Raw genomic sequence first — 24162 nt, 5'->3', positions numbered from 1 at the left:
ACAGTTAGAATTGGACATGGAGCAACAGACTGGTTAAAATTGGGAAAGGAGCATGTCAAGGCTGTATATTGTCACTCTGCTTATTTATCTTATATGCAGAGTACATCATGAGAAATGCTGGGCTGGATGAAGCACAAGCTGGAATCAAGATTGCTGGAAGAAATATCATTAACCTCAGATATGCAGATGACACCACGCTTATGGCAGAAAGTGAAGAACTAAAGAGCCACTTGATGAAAGTGAAAGAGGAGAGTGAAAAAGCTGGTTTAAATCTCAACAATCAAAAAACTGAGATCATGGCATCTGGTCCCATCACTTCATGGCCAATAGACGGGGAAAAATGGAAACAGTGACAGAATTTATTTTCTTGGGCTCCAAAATCACTGCAGATGGTGACTGCAGCCATGAAGCTAAAAGACGCTCGCTCCTTGGAAGAAAACCAATGACCACCCTAGACAGCATACTAAAAAGCAGAGAAATTACTTTGCTGACAAAGGTCCATCTAGTCAAAGCTATGGTTTTTCTACTAGTCATGTGTGAATTAGAGAGTTGGACTATAAAGAAAGCTGAGTGCTGAAGAACTGATGCTTTTGAACTGTGGTATTGGAGAAGACTCCTGAGAGATCCTTGGACTGCAAGGAGAATAAACCAGTCAATCCTATAGAAAATCAGCCCTGAATATCCATTGGAAGGACTGATGCTGAAGCTGAAACTCCAATACTCTGACCACCTGATGTGAAGAACTGACTCGTTGGAAAAGACACGGATGCTGGGAAAGATTGAAGGCAGGAGGAGAAGGGGACAACAGAGGATGAGATGGTTGGAAGGCATGACTGACTCGATGGACATGAGTTTTAACAAGCTTAGGGGGCTGTGATGGACAGGAAAGCCTGGTATGCTGCAGTCCATGGGGTCACAAAGAGTCGGACATGACTGAGCAATTGAACTGAAAACTTCAATATATTATTTTCAAATATGATATTCAGCCTCAGCAGCTCTTTTCTGCTTTCTTTCTTGGTGTGACTCCCTTTTCTTAGTTCCGACCATTTTTCAGCCCAAACTCTTACGCGGACACCCTCAATATTGTAACTTTGCATCAAAGGACTCTTTCAGTAAACTTGGAACTGTAAAAATTGTTCACAGCAAGACATCTAAAATAAATGAGGTTTTTGCTGATGTTTCCTTTTTTGAAGTATTGAATCCCTTAAACTTGATTTAAACTGATGATCTTTCAATGTCTTTAAATAATGTTTTGTTAAAATTCTGCCCAATACTTTGTTTCAAAAGAAGGGTTAGCCCCCAATGTGGTGTGTTTGTGCCTTTCTATTCAGGAATTTTAATTTTTCCTTTACATACACAAAACATCAATACAGTCAGGGTCCACTCTACATATCATGTTACATATAAATTTCTAAGTTATTAAGGCAGTTCTGAATACCGTCTTATTTTTACTACCATCATCGACTCTCCCACACAATGTTGTTTCTCTTTCACATGTATGCTTATTTGATTTTAGAGAATATAATAAACCTAGTATCATTTGCAACTCAGTTCCCAGAAGAAGGTAGATGATCAGAACGATCTTGAATAAATAAGAGAATGTCTGCACATTCATGTTTAGTATAATTATCAAAATCTTAGGCTATTTGAGAGAAGTTTCCTTATCCATTCTAGAATTGAGTAATTTTCAGCTCATTGTCACACTAGGCAGAACAGCTATACTGATAATCTAGTTGAAATAAATTTTGCATTTAAAATGCTTCATTTTAAGAGATTTTTAAATTGTAATTTAGGGTTATGTCATAAACTCCAGGAGCTTCCCACATAGCTCAGTCAGTAAAACATCTGTCTGCAATGCAGGAGACATGGGTTCAATTCCTGGGTCGGGAAATTCCCCTGGAGAAGGAAACGGCAAACCATTCCAATATTCTTGCCTAGAGAATCCCATGGACAGAGGAGCCTGGCAGGCTACAATCTATGGGATCACAAGAGTAGGACATGACTTAGTGCTTTATAAACTCCAAAATATTTCTTAAATGCAGTTTAAAAAAATTTACTTTAGGGTACCATTTACCAAATGTTTTAAGAATCTAATAATATCAAATAATCAAGATATAAGAAAAAGGATAGATATTTTTATAATCCTAATGGAAGGCAATGGCACCCCACTCCAGTACTCTTGCCTGGAAAATCCCATGGACGGAGGAGCCTGGTAGGCTGCAGTCCATGGGGTCGCCGAGAGTCAGACACGACCGAGCGACTTCCCTTTCACTTTTCACTTTCGTGCATTGGAGAAGGAAATGGCAACCCACTCCAGTGTTCTTGCCTGGAGAATCCCAGGGACGGGGGAGCCTGGTGGGCTGCCGTCTCTGGGGTCGCACAGAGTTGGACACGACTGAAGCGACTTAGCAGCAGCAGCAGTGAAGTATCATTTCTATGCTATATTTAGTAACAATAGAAATACTGTCAGATGTTTCTGAAAATATTTTAAGTATTTAAAATATGTAAGTATTTAAAATATGTCAGATTAAGTATGACATAAAGTTATTTAGTGCTTTGGTATTTAAATGAGTAGCATTATTCTGTTTTGGTAAATCAACAACTCATGCATTTTGTTAGGCTAAATTGATGCTAATAGAAAACAAAATCATTTAAACATATATAAATGACTGGCCCTAAAGAGAAAGAAAATGCTTAGTGAAATTATCATGGTTAAAAAAAATGATATTTAAGGAAACAAGAAGAATAAATATAACTTTCACAGTAGGAGAGGGAGTAAATGATACTACATACAGAGAAAAACATATAACAAAGCAAGCTTATGTTAAATACAAGTACACACATTTGAAAGAGTGGAGAGGGAAAAAAGGCTGAAAGTGAACATAAATTATATTTGCCATCTGAAGAGTTTTGATTTTTGAATTTTATAATGTTATGTAAGAGAAGTTACAAAAGTATTTTAAACCAGATGGCTCACATGATCTGATAAAATTTGAGAATTATTACTCTGAAAACTATACATGAAGGGATGGCATTAAGAGAAAAAGAGGAAAGTCCAATTCAGATCTCATTTCAATAATCCAGTAAGCAGTAGCAGTAGAAATGGAAAGGAGTAGATGGAAGCAATTTGACTTGGTTCACTGCCAATATATATGGGTGGAGGAAGAGAAAGATTCAGTAATGACTCAATTTTTCTGACAGGCAATTGAATACAAAATGGTACCATGCACTAAAATAGTAAAGCACTTGTAGCTATAGTTTTAAAATATAACCATTAGAGTTTGATTTATTAATTGGCAGAATAGGTTTTCAGATAGTTATATATTTTCAGGAACTGATTTTATGAGCCCAATTCTTTCATCTCCTCACATCTAGAAAAGCACTAAATTATTTCATAGTGATATCTGCTCCTCATTACTAGCAGAAACCTGCAAAAATATGTGCTTGATGGCATGAACTGCCCCTTCACTGAAATCACACATATACTGACCTTCTCCTCTCCAGTTGTTTGGAGCAATTTCTCAGAGCTATCTGAAATGCTGTCTCCCAGGTTACAGTCCTCATTTTTCTCCAAATAAAACTTAACTTGAAACTCTCACATTTTGCATTTTTTAAGTCAGAAATTATTATGTAAAATTTATTTTCTAAAAGATTAGGAACACCAGATCCACGGATAATAAAATGCAACACAAACTCATTGTAAAATAACATATTTGGCAATAATTACATAAAGGCTACATATTTGTTTTCAACATTTAGTTCCATATTACATACAAGTTATGGAAGACCTATTTCAATACAAAGCTGATACCATAAATGCTGCTGCTTCTGCTGCTGCTGCTAAGTCGCTTCAGTCGTGTCCGAATCTGCGCGACCCCATAGACGGCAGCCCACCAGGCTCCCCCATCCCTGGGATTCTCCAGGCAAGAACACTGCATTGGGGTGCCATTGCCTTCTCCAATGCATGAAAGTGAAAAGTGAAAGTGAAGTTGCTCAGTCGTGTCCAACTCTTAGCGACCCCACGCACTGCAGCCTACCAGGCTCCTCCATCCATGGGATTTTCCAGGCAACAGGTTGCGACTGCCTTTTCTGATACCATAAATGACCTTATCTTATTTCATTTTAGCATGAGAAATAACACCATGCAAATGCCAGAACAACTCTAGATTATGACTACTGCGTGCATTATATACACACACACACACACACACACACTATATGTACTATATGTCTGTTAGTCTTCCTTGACAGATTAACATAATGTCTCCAGCATATTCTGCTATGTGGCATAATGATTCTGGCATTCATAATCAAAGACCCAACTATGTACATATTTCCTTTGATTAAAAGCAAACAAAATCTACCTGTCAAAGCTTTCCAGCAATATACTAATCGAATACTAAAATACTTGTAAATCTCTTCCAATAATTTTTATAGTTATCTTGGCAACCCACTCCAGTATTCTTGCCTGGAGAGTCCCATGGACAGAGGAGCCTGGTGGACTATAGTCCATAGAGTCGCAAAGAGTCGGACACAACTGAGCGACTTCACTTTCACTTTTATTAATAAAACAGCTTTTCAGTTCCAGAAAAGTATATAGTTGTAGTTAAACTATAGTCTAGAATAATTGTTCAGTAGATTTGTCTCATTATCTTAGTGTTTTAACCCATATTTTTTTACCTATATACCAACAATTGATTTGTCATAAACAGAAGAGTAATTGCAACATTGGTTTTCCTTGGCAATTCTTCATCCAAGCATACCAAGATCAGCATGTTTTTCATTAGCTCACAGCACAAATAGTTGATACTTAGGGTATCTGTACAGAACTTCTTGCTCAATTTCATTATTTGATCTGCTTTGACATAAGAAAAGTTGTTAAACCAGTGTGTTGACAAACCCTGCTTATGCTGTTGCAACTTCTAATCAACATCATAGTTAATATTCATCTGGTGTTCCTCAACTGTGTACCAAAGGAGGGCATACAAATCATTATGGTTAACTGATATCAGTTTGATGACTTGGACAAATATTAGAAGTGATGCTGCTTATGGTGCTAATTTATGACTTGATCCACATTAAGAAACTTTTGAGTAATATTTCTCACTTGTGCAATGTGTGTGTGGCAAAAATTATTTGGTTATTTGTCATAGTACTTCTTCACTGCTTACAATTTTTCTGTTGTATCTAATTTTGTTCACCTTGTAAATTCATTATTCAGTTCAATTCTGTTGTTCAGTCGTGTCCAACTCTTTGCGACCCCATGAATCACAGCACGCCAGGCCTCCCTGTCCATCACCAACTCCCGGAGTTCACTGAGATCATGTCCATCGAGTCAGTGATGCCATCCAGCCATCTCATCCTCTGTCATCCCCTTCTCCTCCTGCCCCCAATCCCTCCCAGCATCAGAGTCTTTTCCAATGAGTCAACTCTTCGCATGAGGTGGCCAAAGTACTGGAGATTCAGCTTTAGCCTCATTCCTTCCAAAGAAATCCCAGAGCTGATCTCCTTCAGATTGGACTGGTTGGATCTCTTTGCAGTCCAAGGGACTCTCAAGAGTCTTCTCCAACACCACAGTTCAAAAGCATCAATTCTTCGGCGCTCAGCCTTCTTCACAGTCCAACTCTAACATCCATACATGACCACAGGAAAAAACATAGCCTTGACTAGACGAACCTTTGTCGGCAAAGTAATGTCTCTGCTTTTGAATATGCTATCTAGGTTGGTCATAACTTTACTTCCAAGGAGTCTTTAATTTCATGGCTGCAATCACCATCTGCAGTGACTTTGGAGCCCCCAAAAATAAAGTCTGACAATGTTTCCACTGTTTCCCCGTCTATTTCCCATGAAGTGATGGTACCAGATGCCATGATCTTCGTTTTCTGAATGTTGAGCTTTTTTTTTTTTTAATTTTATTTTATTTTTAAACCTGAAACACTGTAATGATTTTGCCAAACATCAAAACGAATCCGCCACAGGTATACATGTGCCTCCCCATCCTGAACTCTCCTCCCTCCTCCCTCCCCACAGGATCCCTCTGGGTCGTCCCAGTGCACCAGCCCCAAGCATCCAGTATCGTGCATCGAACCTGGACTGGCAACTCGTTTCATACATGATATTACACATGTTTCAATGCCATTCTCCCAAATCTTCCCACCCTCTCCCTCTCCAACAGAGTCCATAAGACTGTTCTATACATCAGTGTCTCTTTTGCTGTCTCGTACATAGGGTTATTGTTACCATCTTTCTAAATTCCATATATATGCGTTAGTATACTGTATTGGTGTTTTTCTTTCTGGCTTACTTCACTCTGTATAATAGGCTCCAGTTTCATCCACCTCATTAGAACTGATTCAAATGTGTTCTTTTTAATGGCTGAGTAGTACTCCATTGTGTATATGTACCACTGCTTTCTTATCCATTCATCTGCTGATGGACATCTAGGTTGCTTCCGTGTCCTGGCTATTATAAACAGTGCTGCGATGAACACTGGGGTACACGTGTCTCTTTCCCTTCTGGTTTCCTCAGTGTGTATGCCCAGCAATGGGATTGCTGGATCATAAGGCAGTTCTATTTCCAGTTTTTTAAGGAATCTCCACACTGTTCTCCATAGTGGCTGTACTAGTTTGCATTCCCACCAACAGTGTAAGAGGGTTCCTTTTTCTCCGTACCCTCTCCAGCATTTATTGCTTGTAGACTTTTGTATCGCAGCCATTTTGACTGGTGTGAAATGGTATCTCATAGTGGTTTTGATTTGCATTTCTCTGATAATGAGTGATGTTGAGCATCTTTTCATGTGTTTGTTAGCCATTTGTATGTCTTCTTTGGAGAAAAGTCTATTTAGTTCTTTGGCCCATTTTTTAATTGGGTCATTTATTTTTCTGGAGTTGAGCTGTTGGAGTTGCTTGTATATTTTTCAGATTAGTTGTTTGTCAGTTGCTTCATTTGCTATTATTTTCTCCCATTCTGAAGGCTGCCTTTTCACCTTGCTAATAGTTTACTTTGATGTGCAGAAGCTTTTAAGGTTAATTAGGTCCCATTTGTTTATTTTTGCTTTTATTTCCAGTATTCTGGGAGGTGAGTCATAGAGGATCCTGCTGTGATGTATGTCGGAGAGTGTTTTGCCTACGTTCTCCTCTAGGAGTTTTATAGTTTGTGGTCTTACATTTATATCTTTAATCCATTTTGAGTTTATTTTTGTGTATGGTGTTAGTAAGTGTTCTAGTTTCATTCTTTTACAAGTAGTTGACCAGATTTCCCAGCACCACTTGTTAAAGAGATTGTCTTTAATCCATTGTATATTCTTGCCTCCTTTGTCAAAGATGAGATGTCCATATTTGCATGGATTTATCTCTGGGCTTTCTATTTTTTTCCATTGATCTATATTTCTGTCTTTGTGCCAGTACCATACTGTCTTGATAACTGTGGCTTTGTAGTAGAGCCTGAAGTCAGGTAGGTTGATTCCTCCAGTTCCATTCTTCTTTCTCAAGATAGCTTTGGCTATTCGAGGTTTTTTGTATTTCCTTACAAATTGGGAAATTATTTGTTCTAGCTCTGTGAAGAATACCGTTAGTAGCTTAATAGGGATTGCATTGAATCTATAAATTGCTTTGGGTAGTATACTCATTTTCACTATATTGATTCTTCCAATCCATGAACATGGTATATTTCTCCATCTGTTAGTGTCCTCTTTGATTTCTTTCACCAGAGCTTTAAGCCAACTTTTTCACTCTCCACTTTCCCTTTCTGCCATAAGGGTGGAGTCATCTGCATATCTGAGTTTACTGATATTTCTCCCAGCAATCTTGATTCCAGCTTGTGCTTCTTCCAGCCCAGCACTTCTCATGATGTACTCTGCATATAAGTTAAATAAGCAGGGTGACAATATACAGCCTTGACATACTCTTTTTCTTATTTGGAACCAGTCTGTTGTTCCATGTCCAGTTCTAACTGTTGCTTCCTGACCTGCATATAGGTTTCTCAAAGGCAGGTCAGGTGGTCTGGTATTCCCATTTCTTTCAGAATTTTCCACAGTTTATTGTGATCCATACAGTCAAAGGCTTTCATGTTTAGGTTGTGTAAATCTAACCATGTCTTCACAACTGGCTATTTACTTCTGATTTTTGGCACTTGGGTTTTCCTAGAGCCAGTGTTTTTTTTTGTTTGTTTTTTTGTTTTTTAAGACAGAGATTTCTAGCTACAGGTGATACACTAATTAACTTTAAATTAAATGTTCAACAATGTAATTGATTGAATAAAATGACATGACGATTTACAACAGACATTACTGTCTTGTCAGAAGAAATGAAGTTGTGAACAGCAGTTGTGAGCAGCAGTTTTTGGACTGTCCACCAAAGGTAAAGTCAGTCTGCCATAAATGCTTAAAATTTAACTTAAAAAGATAAAGTGACATAATTTAAGCTCATGTTTAAGTATAAAGTATTAACTTCAATATGTCATCAACATATTTTTATTATATACAATCAACACACCCATAACTTTCACTTCAAGTTCAGGAGAAATAGATAACTTCTTAGCATGTAACAGCTTTTTCATATATAACTATTCCAAATGTCACCTTTCAGGAAAGCAAAATATTCTCAATCCAATTTCAGAATAGCTATAAACACTGTAAAGACATTTCACTTTACATAGTTGTAGAAAAGACTGACATGTCATTCTCAAGTCTGCTTAAGATTTTTTGTTCCATCGGGTTTTCTCTTGTCTTTATGTGTGCACAGATCTCCATTGGCCAAGAACATGTGAGTAGCTTGGGCCCACTATAGTCTCTGATGTGTATATACACAGTTTCTGGTCAACTCAGGATATGAGAATAACATCAATTTTGGCTAAGATATGGCTCTCTCACTTCTAGAACTCCCTATTAAATTTCCTAACAAATTCACTTGTCCACTGCTTGAGCCTAACAGAATCACAAAGACAGGCTAGTGAAGCCTACAGGTGTCCTGTTTGCTTGCCACACCAAGATCACACTTTAACTAACAATGCTCCACATCAACTGAGCCTCTCCTAGCAGCAAAAGCAAGACAGTTGAAATGGTTTCACAGCCTGCCCTACCCTTGTCAAACAATTAGGCTGACAGGCAGGGGTGGGAGCCACTGCTTTGACTGAACTTTACAAAGACAACCTAGATTTCAGCAGAGACTTGATGGCCAGCAAAATAGTTCAGATCATTCAAAATAAAGCTTCCATTTGAAGTCAGATGTCAATGTAAACATATTTCCTTTATATTCATAGCCATAATGGATATAACAGTTATAAAAGAATCAGTATGTCCCTCATAAAACTGACAGAAACTAACAAACCATTTGCTTACTGTATGACTAGCATTTAACTCTTCCAAGCTACAGTCTTTTCATCTGTGAAATAGGCTCAGTATAACCACATGGATTAAATATACAAATGCGATATTAATGAAAGGCAGTATTTATTTAAAGTACTCTATCATGTCAAACTATAAACTGTAATCTTTCCTCAGAAAATTGTTTCCCCTAACTTCTAATCAGTTGTTTTCACTCTTCAGTTTCTATGTTGTCCATCATGACAATAAAATTTCAATAAAGACCTGATCAACAGTAATTATAGTAGATTACTCTGCAAGCCCTATAAACCATAGATTTATGTTACCTTTCTATTCTGCTATTCATTTGACATATGACATCATAGACAAAAATAGAAAATATATTAATAAATAGATTTTATATAACTGTTTCATTATGTAAATTTTCCCACATTTATTTAAAATAATACTTTCTGAATATGTACAGAATAAACTCTACTACAAAACTTTGAAACATCAGAAAATAATTGAAAATAACAAGCATCCCAAAACATATATCTGCAATAGAAATTATGAATATTATTTTGTTTTTAAAAACTTGAGTTTTAAACTGTGTTATTTTAAAGTATCATAGTTTATTCTGATATTTTAATTACTGTCTGGTAATTTTTTTTTTCCATTTGCTTAAAATCTGCTTGCCATTCCTTTTAAAAAAAATACTTTTAGGATTCTTCATCAGTTGTTTGTCAAATACCTTATTTTTTGTTTAGAATAAAGTTCCATCAAAAATATGCTTAACTAGTGTATAAAGAAACCAGCAGTACAGTAAACCCCTTCAAAAGGAACTAGATAAAAGGAAGTATTTAGAGCACACCTCATTTCATTTTGTTTAATATACTGCACTTTGAAAATATTGGTTTTACAATGTGAAGGTTTGTAGCAACCCTACTTAGAGTAAACCTATTGGAGCCATTTTTTTTCAACAGCATTTGCTCACTCAGTATCTTAATATCTCTATATCACTTAATATCTCTATATCACAAATTGGTAATTCTAACACTATTTCACTTTTATTTGTATGGAGATCTGTGATCAGTAATCTTTGATTTTACTACTATGACACTGAAGGTTCAGATGATGGTTAGCATAGTTTAGCAATAAAGTATTTTTAATTAAGGTGTAAACTTGTTTAATACATAACTCAATTGCATACTTTGTAGGCCATAATATAATCAGAACTTTTATATACATTGGAAAATTAGGGAAAAAAATTGTGGGACTCATTTTATTGTGATATTTGCTCTTTACTGGTGGTCTGCAAAGAGGTCCGAAATATCTCCAAGGTATGCCTATGTAAAGGTTGAGGAAAGAGCATTCAAGATTTTTAATTTACATTCAAAATAAAACCGTAAGTTTGAGGTTGTAATTTTCTATATTGAACAAAACCCAGAAATATTAACATCTCTGTGCTTCCCTGATAATAGCTGGTAAAGAATCTGCCTGCAATACAGGAGATCCCAATTCGATTCCTGGGTCAAGAAGTTCCCCTGGAGAAGGGATAGACTACCCATTCCAGTATTCTTGGGCATGTTGCTTAATGGTAAGCTTGCCATACTTATCAAATAATATCTACTTTCAGTTTCCTTCTAAAACTGACATGCAACAAAATTAATTTCAAAAGATTAAAATACAATAGATGTATTCTTCGATCACCATGTAATCAATTAGAAATAAAAAACAAAGCATCTATAAAGGCAGTATCTATAAATCTAACAATTTAATTCTATACAGCCAATTATTAAGGAAAAATCTGCAAGTGAAGTGAAGTCTCTCAGTTGTGTCCGACTCTTCGCAACCCCATGGACTGACTGTAGCCTATCAGGCTCCTCCGTCCATGGGATTTTCCAGGCAAGAATACTGGAGTGGGTTGCCGTTTCCTTCTCCAGGGGATTTTCCCGACCCAGGGAATGAACCCCGGTCTCCTGCACTGTAGACAGACGCTTTACCGTCTGAGCCACTAAGGAAAATCTGCAAAGAACATTATAAAACTGTAGAAATTCAAAGATAATAAAAGCACTGCATACTAAAAATTTTGGGACCATCTTAACCTGCACTTAGGAGAAAATTTATAGCTTTAACATACATTAAGGAAGTTTTGAAATAAAAAAAATATATATATATATAACCTTTCATTATGGGAAGCTAGAACAATAAAAATTTAACTCCAAAATACAAATATATGCTGTCAACAAAATAAACAAACAAAAAAATCTCACTTTATATTTAAGATTGCATATAAACTGGAAGTTAAAGGGTAAAACAATGCATTCTATGCAATGTCAATGAAAATAGAGCAGAGGTGGTTATACTTACATGAGACAAAATATATTTTAAGGCAATAAGCATCACAAGAGAAAAAAAATAACTTTATATAATGATAAAGAGACCAACACTATTGCTGCTGTTCAGTTGGTAAGTCAAGTCTGACTGTTTCATGAAACCATGGATTGTAGCCTAATGGGTTCCTTTGTCCACAGGATTCTCTAGGTAAGAATATTTCCTTCTCCAGGTGATCTTTCCCACCCAGAGATTGAATCGTGTCTCCTGCACTGGCAGGTGGATTCTTTACTGGCAGCCATCAGGGAGGCCCAATTCAACAGTAGTATATATCAATAATAATCATAAAGATGTGTGCACCCAACATCAGAGCATTTAAATATGTAAAGCAAACATTGACAGAACTGAAGAAAAAACAGACAGAAGTAGATTAATAGTAGGGGATTTCAATATATCATTTTAAATAATGGACAGATCAACTCTGTTTTTAATTGGTTGATATCACTTTCGGTTTCTCTCATTCACCAAGTCAGTCTCCTGTACTTCTTTCTTTAGAATACTTTGATTATAACTGTGTGTGTGTAAGTGTGTGTATATGTCCCATTATTTCTGTAACTACCTGCTTGATGTGCTTGATATCCTCCCTCTAGAACACAGGCAGAAATCACCCCTAACAAGAAGTCAACACAAACCACTCAACTAACCTTTCCTTCCAGGGGCAAAAGCAAAAGAAAGAAGGAATGTAACCCTAAAGTTTGGGAAAAGGATAACTCAATTGGAGCAAGTTTGGAAAAAATGAAAAGACAGATAAACACAGCACAAATGAAAGAATAAGGTAGAAACTCACATGACCAAATAAATGATGAGGAAATAAACAATCTACTTGAAAGAGAATTCAGAATAATGGTAGTAAAGATGCTCCAAAGACTTGAAAATAGAACAGAGAAAATGCAAGAAACAATTAACACAGTTAATACATCACCAAGGACACAGACGAAATAAAGAAACAGCAAACAGAGATGAAGAACACAATTACTGAAATTAAAAATACTCTAGAAGGAACCAATAGTAGAATAACAAAAGAATATTAACACAAAGAAAGAATAATAACACAAAGAAAGAATATTAAAAGCAGCAAGGGAAAAGCAACAAGTAACATACAAGGGAAAACCCATATGATTAACAGGATCTTTCAGTAGAAACTCTGCAGACTAGAAGGGAATGGTAGGATATATTTAAAGTACTGAAAGAAAAAAATCTACAACCAAGATTAGTATACTCAGCAAGGATCTCATTCAAAATGTATGGAGAAATCAAAAGCTTTACAGACAAGCAAAAGTTAAGAGAATTTAGCATCACCAAACCAATCTTACAACAAATACTAAATGGACTTATATAATATAGCCAGTAAAAACAAGAAAAATGGAAGACCTACAAAAACAAACCAAAAACTATTAAGAAAATGCCAAAATGGCCATATATATCAATAATTACCTTAAATGTAAACAGATCAAATGCGCCAACCAAAAGATACTGACTGACTGAATGGATACAAAAACAAGATCCATATATATGCAGCTTATAAGAGACCCACTTCAGACCTACAAGAGACACATTCAAACTGAAAGTAAAAGGATGGAAAAAGATATTCCATATGAATGGAAACCAAAAGAAAACCAGAGTGGCAATCCTTATTTCAGACAAAATAGACTTTAAAATAAAGAATATTATAAGAGAAAAAGAAGGACACTATATAAGAATCAAAGGATCAATCCAAGAACAAGACATTACAATTGTAAATATTTATGCACCCAACATAGGAATACCTCAATACATAAGGCAAACACTAACAGGCATAAAAGGGGAAATAGACAGTAACACCGTAATAGTAGGGGGTACTTTAACACACTACTTATACTAATGGACAGATCATCAAAACAGAAAATCAATAAGGAAACATAAACCTAAATGAAACATTAAACCAAATGTACCTAATTGATATCTTCAGGACTTTCCATGCAAATGCAGAAAAATACACTCTCTTCTCAAGTGCACATGGAACATTCCCCAGGATAGACCACATCTTGGTCCACAAATCAAGGCTCAGTAAATTAAATAAAATTGAAATCATATCAAGTTCTTCTCTGACCACAATGCTATGAGAATAGTTATCAACCAGAGGAAAAAGGGCTTCCCTGGTGGCTCAGAGGTTAAAGCGTCTGCCTGGAATGCAGGAGACCAGGGTTCGATCCCTGGGTCGGGAAAATCCCCTGGAGAAGGAAATGGCAACCCACTCCAGTACTCTTGCCTAGAGAATCCCATGGAGGAAGGAGCCTAGTAGGCTACAGTCCATGGGGTCGCAAAGAGTTGGACTCGACTGAGCAACTTCACTTTCACTTTCACTTTTCAGAGGAAAAAACAACAAAAAACACAAACTCATGGAGATTAAACAATACATTACCAAATAACGAAAAGATTACTGAAGAAATAAGAAGGGAAATCAAAAAATTTCTGAAACAAATAACAACAAAAACTCGATGACCCAAAACCTATGGGATTCAGAAAATCAATTCTAAGGGGGAAGTTTATAGCAATACAATCCTACCTCAAGAAAAGCATCAAAGAGACACCCTAAATCTACAACTAAAGCAGCTGCAAAAAGAACAAAAAAATCCCAAAGTCAGCAGAAGGAAACAAATCATAAAGATCAGAGAAGAAATAAATGAAAAAGAAATGAAGGAAACAGTTGCAAAGATTAATAAAATTAAAAGCTGTTTCTTTGAGAAGATAAACAAAACTGACAAACCACTAGCCAGACTCATCAAGAAAAAAAGGGACAAAAAACAAATCAACAAAATTAGAAATGAAAAAGGTAGAGGTTACAACAGACAACACAGAAATACAAAGGATCATAAGAGAATATTATGAGCAATTATATGCTAATAAAATGGGCAACTGAGAGGAAACGGACATATTCTTAGAACAGTTCAACCTCCTAAGACTGAATCAGGCAGAAATAGAAACTGTGGACAAGCCATTACAAACACTCAAATCAAAACTGTGATTAAAAAAAAAAAAAAAAAAACTTCTCCCAAACAAAAGACCAGGTCCAAATGGCTTCACAGGGGAATTCTATCAAATATTTGCTGCTGCTGCTGCTGCTAAGTTGCTTCGGTCGTGTCCAACTCTGTGCGACCCCATAGATGGCAGCCCACCAGGCTCCCCCATCCCTGGTATTCTCAAGGCAAGAACACTGGAGTGGGTTGCCATTTCCTTCTCCAATGCATGAAAGTGAAAAGTGAAAGGGAAGTGCTCAGTCATGTCCGACTCTTAGCAACCCCATGGACTGCAGCCCACAAGGCTCCTCCATCCATGGGATTTTCCAGGCAAGAGTACTGGAGTGGGGTGCCATTGCCTTCTCCAATCAAACATTTAGAGAAGAGCTATTGTCTATGTTCCTGAAACTCTTCCTTAAAATTTCAGACAAAGGAACACTTCCAAACTCATTCTACGTGACCATCATCACCCTGATACCAAAACCAGGCAGACGATGCAAAAAAAGAAAATTATAGGCCAAGGTCACTGATAAACATAGATGCAAAAATCCTCAACAAAATTCTGGCAAACAGAATTCAACAAAACATTAAAAATCTCATACAGCATGATCAAGTTGGGTTTATTCCAGGGATGCAAGGATTCTTCAATATATGCAAATCAGTCAATGTGACACCATATTAACAAACTGAAAGATAAAAATTATATTATCATAATAGATGCAGAAAAAGTCTTTGAAAAATTTTAGCAACCATTTATGATTAAAGCACTTCAAAAAAAATGGGCATAGAAGGAACCTACCTCAAGATAGTAATGACCATATACGAAGCCCACAGCAAACATTATTCTCAATGGTGAAAAACTAAAAGCATTCCATCTAAGATCAGGAACAAGACAAGAGTGTCCATTTTCATCACTATTATTCAACATAGTTTTGGAAGTCCTAGCTATGGCACTTAGAGAGTAAAAGGACAAATAAGAGGAATTCAGATTGACAAAGAAGGAAAACCCTTACTGTTTGCAGATAACATGATACTATACATAGAAAACCCAAAAGAAACTATCAAAAATTACTAGAATTTATCAGTGAATTCAGCAAAGTCATGGATACAAGGTCAATACACAGAAATTGCTTGCATTCCTTTATAATAACCATGAAAAATCAGAAAGAGAAATTAAGGAATCAATCCCATTCACCATTGCAACAGAAAGAATAAAATATCTAGGAATAATCCTAACTAAGGAGATTAAAAAAAAAAACTGTATATGGAAAATTATTCACTAATGAAAGAAATAAAAAAACACATAAATGGAGAGATATTCCATGTTCCTGGGTAGGAAGAATCAATATTGTGAAAATGACTATACTATCAAATGCAATCTACAGATTCAATGTAATCCCTATCAAATACCGATGACGTTTTTCACAGAAGAACAAAAATTTCACAATTCGTATGGAAACACAAAAGCCCCAAAATAGCCAAAGCAGTCTTGAGAAATAAGAATGGAATTGGAGGAATCAACCTTCCTGACTTCAAACTATACTACAAAGCTACAGTCATCAAGACAGTATGGTACTGGCACAAAAACAGAAATATAGACCAATGAAACAAGATAGAAAACCCAGAACAAGATAGAGAAACCAACATGCCTATGGGTACCTTATTTTTGACAAAAGATGCAAGAATATACAATGGGGCAAATACAGCCTCTTCAATAAGTGGTGCTGGGAAAACTGGACAGCTACATGCAAAAGAATGAAATTAGAACATTTCCTAATGCCATACACAAAGATATGGATTACTCAAAATGGATTAAAGACCTAAATGTAAGACCAGAAACTATAAAATTCTTATAGGAAAACACAGGCAGAACATTTGATGACATAAATCAAAGCAAGATCCTCTATGACCCACTTATGAGAGTAATGGAAATAAAAATAAACATGTGGGACCTAATTAAACTTAAAAGCTTTTGCACAGCAAAGAAAATTACAATCAAGGTGAAAAGACAACCCTCAGAATGGTAGACAATAATAGCAAAGGAGACAACTGACAAAGGATAAATTTTCAAAATATATAAGCAGCTCATACAATTCAGTGCCAGAAAAACAAGCAACCCAGTCAAAAAGTGGGGAAAAGACCTAAACAGACATTTCTCCAAAGAAGACATACAGATGGCTAACAAACACATGAAATGATGCCCAACATCACTCTTTATTAGAGAGATGCAAATCAAAATGAGGTACCACCTCACACCAGTCAGAATTAGCCATCACCAAAAAGTCTACAAACAATAAATGCTGGAGAGGGTGTGGGGAAAAGGGAACCCTCTTGCATTGCTTGTGAGAATGTAAAGTAAATTGATACAGCCACTATGGAAGACGGTATGGTGATTCCTTAGAGCACTAGGAGTAATACCACCATATGACTTAGCAATCCCACTCCTAGGCAGGTACCCTTTGGAAACCAAAATTGGAAAAGACACATGTACCCCAATGTTCATTGCAGCAATATTTGCAACAGCTAGAACATGGAAGCAACCTAGGTGTCCATTGATAGATGAATGGATAAAGAAGCTGTGGTACATATATACAATGGGATATTACCCAGCCATAAAAAGGAATGCATTTTAGTCAGTTCTAATGAGGTGGACGAATCTAGAGTGTACTATACAGAATGAAGTAAGTCAGAAAGAGAAATACAAATATCATATACGTATGCATATATATGGAATCTAGAAGGATGGTACTGATGAATTTATTTTAAGGGCAGCAGTGCAGAAACAGACATAGAAAACAGACTTATGGAAACAGTGGGAGGGGAGGAAATAGAAGGTGAGACGTATGAAGAGAGTAACATGGAAACTTACAAAACCATATGTAAAACAGATAGCCAATAGGAATTTTCTCTATGCCTCAGGGAACCTAAACAGGGGCTAACAATCTAAAAGGGTGGGTTGGGGAGGGAAACGGGAGAGAGTTTTGGGAGGGAAGGGACTTTGGTGTACCTATGGCTGATTTTTATCGACGTTTGACAGAAAACAACAATTAGGTAAAGCAATTAACCTTTAATTAAAAAATAATTAATTTTTAATGTCAAACCAAAGAGTGAACAGAAGTCACCCAAATTATAAATGAAAAATGGTCACAATTATACATTAGATAGGTAAGAAAAGGCAAAAAATGCTATTAGTACAGACTTACAATATTATGAAGAAAAATGTGTGTGCACAAACTTTATTTTAATATATTTGACAACTAACTTCAATAAAATAACAAATGACTTGAAAGACAAATGTTTTCACATATGTCACAGCAAAAAACAAGTCTTTAAAAGCCTGTTATTTAACAGAGAAATTAGAATTGTGGGAGAAAAAAAAAAAGGCTCTGACAAAGTAAACTCCAAGACTTGAGGAAGTCATCTGTGAATTATTCATAACATCTAATGAAAAAAATACAATATCAATAAAAATTATTTTAGAACGCAGAGTAAGAATAATTCTCAAGTTATTTATAAGGATACACAAATCTGTACAAATCTAATCAAACACATTCAGTTCAGTTCAGTTTAGTCACTCAGTTGTTTCCAACTCTTTGAGACCCCATGGACTGCAGCACACCAGGCCTCCCTGTCCATCAACAACTCCCGGAGCATACTTAAACTCATGTCCATCGAGACAGTAATGCTGTCCAACCATCTCATACTCTGTCGTCCCCTTCTCATCCTGTGTTCAATTTTTCCCAACATCAGGGGCTTTTCCAATGAGTCAGTTCTTTGCATCAGGTGGCCAAAGTATTGAAGTTTCAGCTTCAGCATCAGTCCTTCCAATGAATATTCAGGATTAATTTCCTTTAGGATGAATTACCTTAATCTCCTTGCAGTCCAAGGGACTCTCAAGAGTCTTCTCCAACACCACAGTTTAAAAGCATCAGTTCTTTGGTGCTCAGCTTTCTTTATAGTCCAATTCTCACATCCACACATGACTATTGGAAAAACCATAGCCTTGACTAGATGGACGTTTGTTGGCAAAGTAATGTCCTTGCTTGTTAATATGCTGTCTAGGTTTGTCATAGTTTTTCTTCCAAGGAGCAAGCATCTTTTGATTTCATGGTTGCAGTCACCATCTGAAGTGATTTTGGAGACCCCTGAAATAAAGTCTGCCACCATTTCCATTGTTTCCCCACCAATTTGCCATAAAGTGATGGGACTGGATGCCATGATCTTAGTTTTCTGAATGTTGAGTTTTTTTTTTTTTTAATTTTATTTTTAAACTTTACATAATTGTATTAGTTTTGCCAAATATCAAAATGTTGAGTTTTAAGCCAGCTTTTTCACTCTCTTTTACCCTCATCAGGATCATAAACTATAAATCAATGTAATTAATCATATTACCAAAATAAAGAAAAATACCTTTGGTCATTGCAAATGAAAACAAATTTGGGAAAATTATACACCATTCATGGTAAAAACTTTTAGCAAAAAATGACAATAGAAAAGAATTTTCTCAATTTGATAAATATCACCTACAAAAATTTGCATATGATAGCATAAGTAAAAGTGAATTCCTTGCTCTACAAACAAGTATGTCTACCCCTTGGTGAGCAGTCCATCTTCTGGTTAAAAACCTATCTGCAACTTTTCAGGCCTATCTGTAGGCAATTACAAAGGCTTTTCCAGGTCTAAGAGAAAAGCTGCTCCCCACACAACAGACTGTGTTCACAGTCAGCACACTGAAGTATCTGGAGAGAGTTACAGGCAAGGTTTCAGGCATCTCTGGTCAGTTATACTCTTCATATATTTCACTGGGCTTCCCTTGTGGCTCAGCTGGTAAAGAATCCACCTGCAATGCAGGAAACCTGGGTTTGATCCTTGGGTTGGGAAGATCTCCTGGAGAAGGAAAAGGCTACCCCCTCTAGTAATCTTGCCTGGAGAATTCCATGGAGTGTATTGTCCATGGGGTTGCAAAGAGTCAGACATGACTGAGCAATTTTCACTACCTGAGGCAGCTTCCTTCTAAGTCTCTTTATCTGAGGAATTGGTCAGAAGTCTTCTTTCAGGCACTTCTGCCAAGATCGCCTTATCAAAAAAAACTTGAAGGCACTTTCTCTACTGTGACACAGTACTTCTCTGCACTCCAAGTCCTACCTCTCATCTTTCCATTTATCCCAGAATCCATAAATCTGCCAGAGCTTTTTGCAATTGCTAAATATTTTTGAGACATTTTGGGACAATAATAAGTATCCTGTTCCTCATGATATTTCCACCCACTACTTATCTCAACTACTAATATTTTTTTCTGAAGCCCTTTTTACTCTAATATATCTCCAGTATATGCCATGGTAAGTGTGAGTTTCTCAGTCAAGTCCGATTCTTTGCAACCCCATGAAATGTAACCCACCTGGCTCCTCTGTCCATGGAATTCTGCAGACAACAATACTAGAGTGGATATCCAGGGAATCTTCCAGACCCAGGGAGCAAACCTGGGTCTCCTGCATTGCAGGCATATTCTTTACCATCTGAACCACCAGAGAAGCCCCAACATATGCCATAGTGTTTTTTCTATTTTCTTAATCCATTATGTATTTGTCATACTTTTTCACCTATTAAATGTGATTCTAGTTTTAGAAAAAGTTTATCTATCTTCCCCACTTATTTATTCAATTATTTACACTAATCATTATTTCAGTTCAGTTCAGTTCAGTCGCTCAGTCATGTCCGACTCTTTGCGACCCCATGAATCGCAGCACACCAGGCCTCCCTGTCCATCACCAACTCCCGGAGTTCACTCAGACACACGTCCATCGAGTCAGTGATGCCATCCAGCCATTTCATCCTCTGTCGTCCCCTTCTCCTCCTGCCCCCAATCCCTCCCAGCATCAGAGTCTTTTCCAATGAGTCAACTCTTCTCATGAGGTGGCCAAAGTACTGGAGTTTCAGCTTTAGCATCATTCCTTCCAAAGAAATCCCAGGGCTGATCTCCTTCAGAATGGACTGGTTGGATCTCCTTGCAGTCCAAGGGGCTCTCAAGAGTCTTCTCCAACACCACAGTTCAAAAGCATCAATTCTTCAGCGCTCAGCTTTCTTCACAGTCCAACTCTCACATCCATACATGACCACAGGAAAAAACATAGCCTTGACTAGACGGACCCTTGTTGGCAAAGTAATGTCTCTGCTTTTCAATATGCTTTAGGTTGATCATAACTTTCCTTCCAAGGAGTAAGCGTCTTTTAATTTCATGGCTCCAGTCACCATCTGCAGTGATTTTGGAGCCCCCCCCCCCCAAAATAAAGTCTGACACTGTTTCCACTGTTTCCCCATCTATTTCCCATGAAGTGATGGGACCAGATGCCATGATCTTCATTTTCCGAATGTTGAGCTTTAAGCCAACTTTTTCACTCTCCTCTTTCACCTTCATCAAGAGGCTTTTTAATTCCTCTTCACTTTCTGCCCTAAGGGTGGTGCCATCTGCATATCTGAGGTTATTGGTATTTCTCCTGGCAATCTTGATTCCAGCTCGTGCTTCTTCCAGCCCAGCATTTCTCATGATGTACTCTGCATATAAGTTAAATAAGCAGGGTGACAATATACAGCCTTGATGTACTCCTTTTCCTATTTGGAACCAGTCTGTTTTTCCATGTCCATTTCTAACTGTTGCTTCCTGACCTGCATACAGATTTCTCAAGATGCAGGTCAGGTGGTTTGGTATTCCCATCTCTTTCAGGATTTTCCACAGTTTATTGTGATCATTATTTAGATACTTATATTATTCTATGGGTTAGAGTATATTCCATTATCATTATTTATTTTACTTATTATTTAAATTGTTTCAGATTGTCCCAATTTGAGAGCCACTTCAAGATGATATATGTGTGCATTTTAAATGTTCACATCATATTCCTGATATCTTGATATTAAAAGCCCAAACATTTTTTCTAAGTCCATTTGTTAGAAAAACTTGAATTTTTCCTTAAAATTTTATAGTTTTAAATTTATCTTAAAATTTTAAAATAAAGCTCCATAAAACATCCTTTTACTAAATGACTACATCTTTTAAAAATAGATACACTTTATTGTGGAGAAGGCAATGGCACCCCACTCCAGTACTCTTGCCTGGAAAATCCCATGGACGGAGGAGCCTGGTAGGCTGCAGTCCATGGGGTCACAAAGAGTCGGACATGACTGAGCGACTTCCCTTTCACTTTTCACTTTCATGCATTGGAGAAGAAATGGCAACCCACTCCAGTGTTCTTGCCTGGAGAATCCCAGGGACGGGGGAGCCTGGTGGGCTGCCGTCTATAGGGTCACACAGAGTTGGACATGATTGAAGCGACTTAGCAGCAGCAGCAGCACACTTTATTGTAAACTGACAGCCTTTACTTTTTTGGCTATGCAACACAGCCTCTGGATCTTAGCTCTCCTTCTAGGGATATAGCAGGGAGTCCTAACTACTGAACCACCAGAGAATTCCCCTAACGGTCTTTGTAATCTACTTTATGTGACATCCTGAGAGCAGTTACCTTGCTGAGACCTGTACACAATCATTTCTAAATAATAGAGATTCAATGGATAACTGCATTTTAAGTTAATAAGAATAAATTTATCCATAGCAAACAAATGTTAAAATTTATAAGTGTTTCAAAGATTCTCCAGATCCTCATTGAAACTGCTTATCTGTAATTTGTTTCAACAAGATTATTTCTTTTCTCATGTATGTTAGTGCCTGAGTGAGTTTTAATATTACTTATGCTCAGTTTTACTGTTTTAACTTTTATTAAAGAAGCTTAATCAAGTGCAATAAAAAATCCCTGATTGTAGATTTTTTCTTTATTAAAAGCAAAGTGCTGCCAAGAGCCTGGATGAGAACTATGGCGTATTATATCCAACAAGAAATCTATTTTTTAATAAAAAGGAGGCTCTTGATAAACTCTATGCTTGAAGCAAATTTCAAAAGCATTTGCTATAGCCACAGAGCCTTTTAATTCCTTAACACCCACACATAAATCTTAATAACGTCCTTCTTGACTATAAGTTTCAGCCACTTCACTGAAAAGGAAATGGTTTAATATCTACATCATAAACTTAGCAAAAATATATTTAAATATGTAGAATTTAAAATCTTCTAGTTAATAAAATATTAAGCTCATCAAATAGTTCAATACTTATAATTCTTAAAATGTCAATTCTTTCTGTTTCTTATGTAGCCAAAGGCGATTTTCATAAAAAATTCTATGGAGAGCAAAAGGAAATGCTTGGATAAAATGAACAATTCTGAAAAACATCTTAAATAATTATGAATCCTCCAAGCATAAGTACAGAGCTGTTGATAATTTAACGAAGGCAAACATCAGTTTTAAATTTCCATAAAAATTTTTTTTTAAAAAAGACTGTAATTAAAGCCTTCTCATAATGTACATATTTCAATTCTAACTAGAGAGAGGGCAAGGGTCACAATAATGCTGTACATAGTTATCATGCAGGAAGATATTTTGTAGAATTTATTCCAACCCAGTTAATATACTTTGGAAGAACTAGTTCCTGCTTCTACACTTTGCTCTTTCAGTACTTGGTCTGGTCCACAATATGCAATAAATATACTTATACAAAAATTGTTTCCCTATATTTTATTTGTATATCAAGTATACTAAACAATGAAAAGAGTGGCTATTATTGATTATTTTAAGTCCATATCAATAAAATTGAATTTTAGAAACTTTTAATTTAAATTCCATCATACCATAGCATTTTACTCTGATTAGCTAAAGAATGTTTGCATTTGTTGATATGCAAATAATCTTCTACTTATTTGAAACTTAAAAGATTTGATTTCTGGTTAAAGCAGATATAAAAATGATCTTCATATTCACTGTCCTTTCCAAAAATATGGACACTACATTAAAACATTAAAATCAGAAAAATCGATTCCACTTTCCAAGGAGCAAAGGTATAGTCTTATTGTATTGGCTATTTCCTACCACATAGTCCATTAGTCCAAAGTCTAGTAGCTTAAAACAACAAGCATTTATTGTCTCATAGTTTCTGTGGTCAAGGATACAAATACAGCATAGCTGAGTCCATTTCTTCAGGATATCTCAGAAGGCTGCTCAAAATGTAGGCCAGAACCTAAAAAAAATTTACATAGGATTAAGCTAGCCCAGCTCTTGCCTGGAAAATCCCATGGATGGAGGAGCCTGGTAGGCTACAGTCCATGGGGTCGCACAGTCGGACACGACTGAAGCGACTTAGCAGCAGCAGTAGCAGCAGAATAAAGGAAAATTTATTTTCCTCAGGAAAACAAAAAGCTGAAAAACAGCCTCAGAAGGGTCAAGTTTGTCAATCATTGGTTAATTAACTGCCAAAACAAAGTCCAACAATTTTTAAAGAAATACTTGTAATATAGAACTTGAAAACATAAAATATATAACAATAAAATTGACCATCTTATTAAAAATAATTGTACATTCAAATAAA

This window comes from Bubalus kerabau, chromosome 3 (genome assembly GCF_029407905.1).
Source record: "Bubalus kerabau isolate K-KA32 ecotype Philippines breed swamp buffalo chromosome 3, PCC_UOA_SB_1v2, whole genome shotgun sequence".
Lineage (NCBI taxonomy): Eukaryota > Metazoa > Chordata > Mammalia > Artiodactyla > Bovidae > Bubalus > Bubalus kerabau.
Note: the sequence above shows the minus strand (reverse complement) of the source record.